Genomic DNA, 8,280 nt, shown 5'->3' on the forward strand with positions numbered 1-8,280 from the left:
TGGCATGCTACCTGTCCAGAGAACACCACTTGTAACAGGCAATATTCATGCTTTAAAATCAATGCAATTTGGGGTGTTGTCATAATCTCCTCAATTCTATCCAAAACTCTAAAATTCTTGCTATAGTTCCAAGATGAAAGCTGGAAGACTTTACATATTCAGATCATGATTCTTCTTCCTATCAAACACTTTTTGCACCATCCTTCTTTCTCAGGACTCCATAAGAGTACTCTGGAAATCCGAGGGCTCCTAAAAAGAAAGGGTAGAGAGGAAGCTATTGGAAGGGACAAAATCTGAGACATAGCTTCCTCTCATCCATCCGTAGCTATTGTGGAAAACGTGAATCCCAGAAGATAGTCACTGGCTGGGGAAGCTTGAGAAATGAATATGGAAGTAGCAGCATTGCCAAAGGGTAGAGTGAGGTGCCAAGAACCTAGAGCACAAGTGAACACATAAGATCTTTCTCCATACAGATGGTTTTGGACTCTGGAAACCAGCAGGTCAGAGAGTTGTTTCCACAGTTTATTCTGCCACAGCAGAGAAAGGGTAAGGCTCACCTGCACTGGAACAATTCAGGAGCCTTTTCTATATGGAAATCCTTTGGGAAATATCATCCCTGTAGACTCTTCCCCAGGGTTTTCACTGCTAGAGGGGACAGTCAGGCCCAGATATATTACATATCCACTTAATCCCATTTCAACAATTATTGGTATCTTTCCTCCTGCACTTGTTCCAAACAGACAAATGTATCTTCTTTTGATTGCTTCATAAAAGGGTGTCCCTCTTCACTGTGCTAAGGCCTAACCTTCAAAATCAAATTTTCCTTATAAAATAAAAGGGCAATATATTTGATGGAGGAAATTGCAACTAAATTAAGATCAGCATTAGATAAACAAATCCTTAAATGGCTGCTAGCTATTGATTTACTTTCTGAACTGATTTCTCTGGCTCAGAAACTCTTTCCTACACTTGGTGAGGAATATACATTTAAACTCTAGGGTTTGGTCTACACTAGGGAAATTTTTTCTCCCAAATTGTCAGTGATTTTAGAAGTGATTTGCCAATGCAGTTCTAAAAGTAATTGGAATTGTTGTTTAGGCTTCACTGTTTTGGAATCAAGTAAGAACAATTTGGATTGTTTGGTGCTTCATCTATCCAAGGATTTGAACTGGCTTTTAAGCAAGAATTCAAGAGCCCATAATAAGACATGATGACACTCCCAGGAGCTCTGAGTGGCACTGAGCCTCTGAGTTTGCAGCTTTATGCATCGCTCCCAACGTTCCTGGGATTTTTATCATATTTCACTGAAAGAAGAGAGGGTTTTTTGAAACATGATGCTCTTAGGCACCAACAGGCAACATTTGATAGGTACAGATTGCAAGTGTTTTAACATAGTGCAGGTATTTATGAATTTGTGTCCCAATAGATAACATCAACCAGTAAGTAGTGTTAAAAATGCACGGGCTGTCAGACTTTCTAGGTAATACTGTCAATACTATTGACAATAGTATGGTTCTGCATAAGGTCTTCAAGTAAATTTCTGTTTAAGTATAACATCTGTTGAAATGCAAGCTTGAAACTTGAACATGTAGTCACATTTTTTTTGGTGAATATTTATATAATACATCCTGAGTAATTTTATAGCACCAAAGATGACTAGACACCATGATCAAAGAGTTGTTACTTTCCAAAAGTCTTTTATTATAAACTCAGAAAATTTATGGTATTAACAGCTTCTCTGTAAAGAAAAGAAAAAAAGAAAAAAAGAAAAAAAAAAGAAGAAAAAGAAAAAAAGAAAAAGAAAAAGAAAAAGAAAAAGAAAAAGAAAAAGAAAAAGAAAAAGAAAAAGAAAAAGAAAAAGAAAAAGAAAGAAAAAGAAAAAGAAAAAGAAAAAGAAAAAGAAAAAGAAAAAGAAAAAGAAAAAGAAAAAGAAAAAGAAAAAGAAAAAGAAAAAGAAAAAGAAAAAGAAAAAGAAAAAGAAGAAAAAGAGAAAGAAAAAGAAACCTTCTTTACCTTCTGTATTATGAAAAGGACAGTCTTACAGTTTTGTTTTATCCTGAAAGCACTTAAACTGCATTTTGATGGGCACAGATGCAAGGTTTCTATTAAATAACAGCTGTATTTCCTGGAAGGGAGGCCTTTTTAATAGCAAAAAAAAAGTTTGTAGGAGTAGGCATTTAGCTCTGCTTTCTCCAGTAGATGTCACTTGCAGTACATAATAATTCATGTAAAGAAGTCAGAGTATATAGAAATGCATTGCTTTCCTTGAAATATGCAAGCCAAATTAAAAAGCCATTTTCATGCCCTGTGTATGTAGTAAGTTTGGCATTTGGTTTATTTTAACAGATGGCATTGAAATAACAAAAGGTAAAGCATTTTTGTTTCCAATTGATCAGTGAGGATTATGTCTCTATCCCCTGTAATTTAAAATAACAGAAGGAGACAAATTTACTTGTTGACACATGTGAAGTCTGGGTCACACATGATCTAATATTGTATTGACAACTAGGATTTGGCAATTACCAGATTTACTCTAAAGAGAAAATGTATTAGGTAATTATTTTTTATTTCAGAAGCATTAGCATTTTGGATGAAATTTAGCAGGAAAAAATTATAGGACACTTATACCCCAACAGCAGAGCTCTTTTCTTGTATCAACAAAGGAAGACTTGTGGGTATATGATGTATTTAAGGGAAGCTGCCTGACGTTATAGTTGATTAGAAATTTAAGCGATGTCCTAGGAGCTTCCTATACGTTTTCTATTAATTTTTAATCTATTTCTTTGACTATAATGATAGTATAACAACACTGTCTTCAGTCAAATCACTATGGATTTATGTACATGCAAAAAAGTTATCTTCGGGCCCTCAGTGCCTCAGGGATACGCTGTGCCTCCATGATCTCAAGGTCACTGCTGATGGTGAATTATCCGCAAAGATTCACATTTTATGGCTTACATCGTTTTCCTTGTCTCCAACTGACAAGTCAGCCAAGACTCTACATTATAGGATTTAGGCGCTAGTGGTTCACTTGCTGGCTGATCACACTGTTTGATGTCACCTGTTTGGAGCCATCCCTCCTCCGCTCACCTTGCTTTCACCAGGTACAAGACTGATAGGACTGCTGCATTCATTTCCATTCCACCCTCTATTGCATGGATGAGGTGACTAGGAGACCCAGTTTTGGACTTTGGTCTTTTTCCTTCCTGGATTCTGATCAAAGACCCACAGAAAAATCCCAGCACAGGTTAGTTTAGAAAGGGGAATAAAAAGTAGCTATGCTGTCTTCTCATCTTATTCCCAGTTCATATCAGGTCTGTAAAAATTTATATCCCCAGACACAGGCCAGAAATCAGTATCAGTAGACTTAAAGAAGAGCGTACAAATGACCAATAGAGGTAGTTTGTTGGAAAGATATAGAAAATTCCACAAAGAACAGAGGAGAGAAAGAAATCTGGAAATGAAGTGGAAATAAAAATCCTTATAAAGTTAATCAGGTTTCTGGGGACTGTAGAGACTCATGCTTTTTGGCTGCATTGATTTTTGCTCTTTTTTTTCCTATCTTCTTCAAGAAAAAGGCATTTGCCAGAAAATAAAAATAACCCAACCCTTTGAAACTGTGACCTGACACAGGCTGTTGGTATTCTTCTACTGAATGGAAGAATAGTCTGTAACGCCATTGACCTATTTTCATAAGTAATATAATATCTACTCCAAGCTGAGCCCATCCAGAACTACATTTCTTTTAAGCAGCATTCAGATTCCATGGTGATGGGTGCAATGTAAGTCTAAAAAGCATAGAAGGAGTTTAGTATTTATTTACTTTGTTTATAGGCTCACACTTACAGCTTTGGCAATCATTTCTAATGTAAAGAGATGGTAATTTCGTTTAAATGAAGATGATGTGCTTTACTGAAGGTGCAAGACGTTATAAAGAGACAAACAAAACCTGCAGTATTATGTAATCTAAAAATGGAGATTTGAATGGGGATTACAAAATTAATGTACTGGGCATATACCGGTACCTCTTCACCAGAGGATCTCATGTTCTCTTATGAATTCCATGTCACGGCACCACAAAGCTATGTATTGTGAGCTTCATTTTATAGATATGGGGGGAGGCATATAATTCACCTCTGACAAACCTGGCCAGTCACAGTGAGAGAGCCAGAAGGAAATCTAAGACCGTTGATTTCAAGCTCTCTGCTATGCCCACGAGGTAACTTTCCCTTTGCTCTTCCTAAAGGGAGATGCATTTCTCTCTCCACAGAATCTGAAGGTCGGAGGGAATGTCCCTGAAATGGTAATCTGGCCTTTTACATTCCTGAGTGGCTCTTTCTAACTTATCTATTGTTTATTCATGCTGAGGAATACACAGATTTAAAGAATTTATTGCAGAAAGCTCTCTGAATTTAAACATGGCACATACAGGTATCTTTCGATATTGTGATGGCATGAAAGACACATCAGCTTCTGACAAGCTCATCTAGGGGATTGGGGAGGACATGAGGTTATCCCTTTCCTAAGTTATTCGACATCTGGGTTTCTCCTCCTACAGTGTTTTGACACGAGTTAATTGCCAGCTTCATTCATGTGAGTAGATGCTTTTAAAGGCAGCACTTCAAGAAGTCATGTGTTGCTTCTTAAAGAACCAGAGTACCTTATACCATTTCCAAATGGATATCCCTGCTTGGTTTTGCTATCAGTATTGATAAATGTATATATTTAGCTTCACTTGATCCAGTGAAGCTTCATCTGTCATGCCAAAGAGTAAGGATATCACACTGGATGTAAAGGATATTGAAGAAAGGGAATTGGTTAGTATATTAGAGTGAGTGTTAAGGAGTCAGAAAAAAACCCTCAGAAAAACAAACACCCTGGAGTACTTTTAAATGGACAGATTACTTCTGGCAGTTTTGCCTTTTGGTTCTCTGTTCTCATCAACATTTTAAACTATTCCATTTCAAATATCCGCAGAACTCACAAATAAGACAGAAGATCCAATACTTTATCGATGCTTACAGCCAGAAAAATGAAGAAGCTCTGATTTAAATGGTCAGGCTGGCCATCCTTCAAGCTATCATTCTTTTAAATCCCTGTGCTCCAGCAATTTGCTCCGAGACTTGCAACTCATCTGATTCCCACTTCTGAGAACTACATTTTCTGAAACAAGTAGATAACCTCCACTGGCTATGATTTTATGACAGTACTTTGATTAGCAGGTAATCCTTCTACTGAAGTCAAGCAAAGTAATTATTCTGTTTTACAGTATTGCTGTTCAGGTATTGTTGACAACTGAATTTTTTGTCATACTAAGCAACACAACACAGGAGATTGGATACTCAAAGGAAACTATAATTCTCTTGGGGGAAAAAAATTAAAAAATGATATCTGGTCACTTTATACATGGCAGGTCTCCAATTACATGCTGAATTGCAAAAATATAACACATTCAAAAAGAATATTTATGTGTCCCTTCTTCACTACATGTGCGGTATTTTTCTCCAATGTCACAAAAACTGTAACCACAATTTACAAGTATATGCACAATCAAATTGCTATTGATTTAGCAATGCCTTTCTTTGATGTCCCTTGCCTTAACCTCATTTATAAAGCTGTTTTGCATTATTTCAAACTGTCAATGATTTGTGACTCATGAATATTCAAATCTAATTTGCACTTACCTTTTTTGCATGCATGCTTACTTGTAATATGTCTCATTTGCCCTTTGTTTTGTGTTTATTTGCAGATTGTTTAGTGAAGTAAACTCTGTTTTTAAAGTAATAGCATCTAGTTAAACACAAGTGGTGCAGTTCTCACCTAACTACAGTTTTAAACCACTGTAACTCCATTAACTTCACTAGAGTTTTTCCTGCTTAAGTGAAGGGAATGAGGTCCATGAACTCTTTCTGTTTTCTCACTGTTCCTGAGTTCACATCAACATTGTTTAGCATGTTTCACTGGAATCGTGATGATTTTATTTAGTATTTTATCAGAAATAAATATCAAGACTAGACCCTCTCATTCTAACATTTCAAGCTTTAGGACAGTTCAGATCTTCAGATCTGAATAAAAATTAACAATCATTCCTCTGACTTATAAGTGTTCACTGAAAACACTTTATTATCAGAGGGAAAAAAAAACAACTTCATTTGACTTATTTTTATGGCTATGGTAAATCCAGTAGCATAACTCCCCAATTTAAGAATACTGACATAATAATACACCCTTTTCCAGGAAACAAAATAATCCATCTAGAAGCGTAATAATTGCATCACAGCAGGTCCAAAACCCCATTCTTTGAATGCTTATTAATCTAAAAAAAGTCTGTTGAACTGTGATGTGCCCAAGGAAAGCAGGGCCAAGATCTTTGTATCATTTTTCCCATGTATGGAGGATTATGTAATGAAAGCAATGCCTCTCTCAAATACTAAGAATCTTGCTCGATGTTTATTTCAGGAACAAACAGTTACCATGAACATATTGGCTGCAGACAGGACCTTCTTCAATAAATGAAGTCTGGAAACAACAGCAAAAAAAAATTTGCTTTTGGATCAAACAATATCATCTTACTTGAGTATCAAAAGCCACTTGCCAGGGGAAGTGATCTGAAGCTAAAGCGGGGTAGGGGGGAAGAAAGGCAACTGATGATTTTCCATAATGTTTGATAGCTGAAATTAACCTACAGTGACAAAACTGGTTATGTTCCTGGGTTCATACTGCAACCCTATTTACAAAGCAGCTCTAGGGGGTTCAGATGGCTCTTGTTTTGATCGTGTTCGTGACCATGTACATGAACATTAAAGCAAGCAGGATTTTTCTCTGAAAAAGTATTAAGTGAATACATTTCCTTTATGGATCAAATCCTGCTCTTATCAAATGTAATGGAGACAGAATCAGGCTTTGGATGAATACCTGTACAAAACAAAAGCATGCAGACACAGACAGGAATATTTCTTGGGTGCTTTTATTATTCCTTTAGTATCCTGTTTAAAAAATTTCAACCAACCTATTGGAAAACAGAGCAAGTGTGATAGGTGACCAGTAACACATCAGGAGGAATGAAATGAAAAGCCCAAATGAACATATTGTGGATGACTCTTAGGCTGGAAACTGTTTGCCTAAGCTATTCTTGGTGAGTATTTTGAAGTAAAAAGCACTTTCCCTCTGAGGATTGATTGTACTGCCCTGATCTGATGTGGGGTTCCCAACTGGGAATAAGAGATCTGAGCCCAGAAAATATGGCTGCATTCATCCAAGAGTTCATTTCAAATGAATAGTTTTATCAGCTCTTCCATAAAAGAGAAAAATATTTCAAATGTTTATTTTTAGCTTTGCACATGAATAATAGAAATAAAATTATCCGAGTATTTAATGTGAAACATTTTTTTTAAAAATATCTCTTATATAGGTTAATAATTATATATAGCTTAGTAGGGCTTTTTTTCAGTAATGCCAGGACCATGCTTCTAAATGGCGTGTCTCATCTGTTGTGAAGTCCAAGGTAAAGTCATGTGCCCTCAAACACCCAAGAAATAGTATTATCCAGTATGACACATGCCTAGATATGTCTTATTGTGATCATAATATAGCCTCAAGGTAAGAGTACAGGACATTCACTTGTGTGTTATTTTTTCAATGCTGTTTATGTTTATCTACATCAAATAAAAGCTTCTGCTAGAGCTATTTATGTCATTGATCAATAGAACTATTAGTGATGGTTTATAAATGCATAAGAGACAAGTTTTAAATTTAGCATGTACTTTAAAAATGAAATCTATTAGTACATTAACTTGATCGTGTTTCATCACTGAAAAGCCTGTTCATTTTGAAAAACGCTTGTGAAAAAGCAGAATGTACCACCATGACATGAAAGATACTTAAAATGTCAAACAAAAACCATGGCTGTGAATCACCAAAGTATGAATTAAAGAACTGATGTTTTCTTGTGCTGAGGGCTTACTGAAAGGGTGGTGACTGTCCACATTTACTATCAGTAGGGCCTGGAAAGCTGAGTACTTTGCACAGGCAGACTTGGCATCCTGCAAAACCACCTTGCAGAATCCTGCCCCGTGTCCTTCATTCATGTTCTCTTTCATGAACATGTTTCTCTTCATTCATGTCCCAAAGTCAATGGGTCTTTGGGACACAGGTTTGGGCTTGAAGATCTTGAAGGATGTCAGCATGGAAAACAGTGTTGACAGATTCACAGCATTGAGGGGTTTTTTTCTGTGAACTTTTGGTCCCCAAAATAGGTGAAGCCTATAGACTGATTGGCAG

The sequence above is a fragment of the Strix aluco genome, chromosome 4, assembly GCF_031877795.1.
Source record: "Strix aluco isolate bStrAlu1 chromosome 4, bStrAlu1.hap1, whole genome shotgun sequence".
Lineage (NCBI taxonomy): Eukaryota > Metazoa > Chordata > Aves > Strigiformes > Strigidae > Strix > Strix aluco.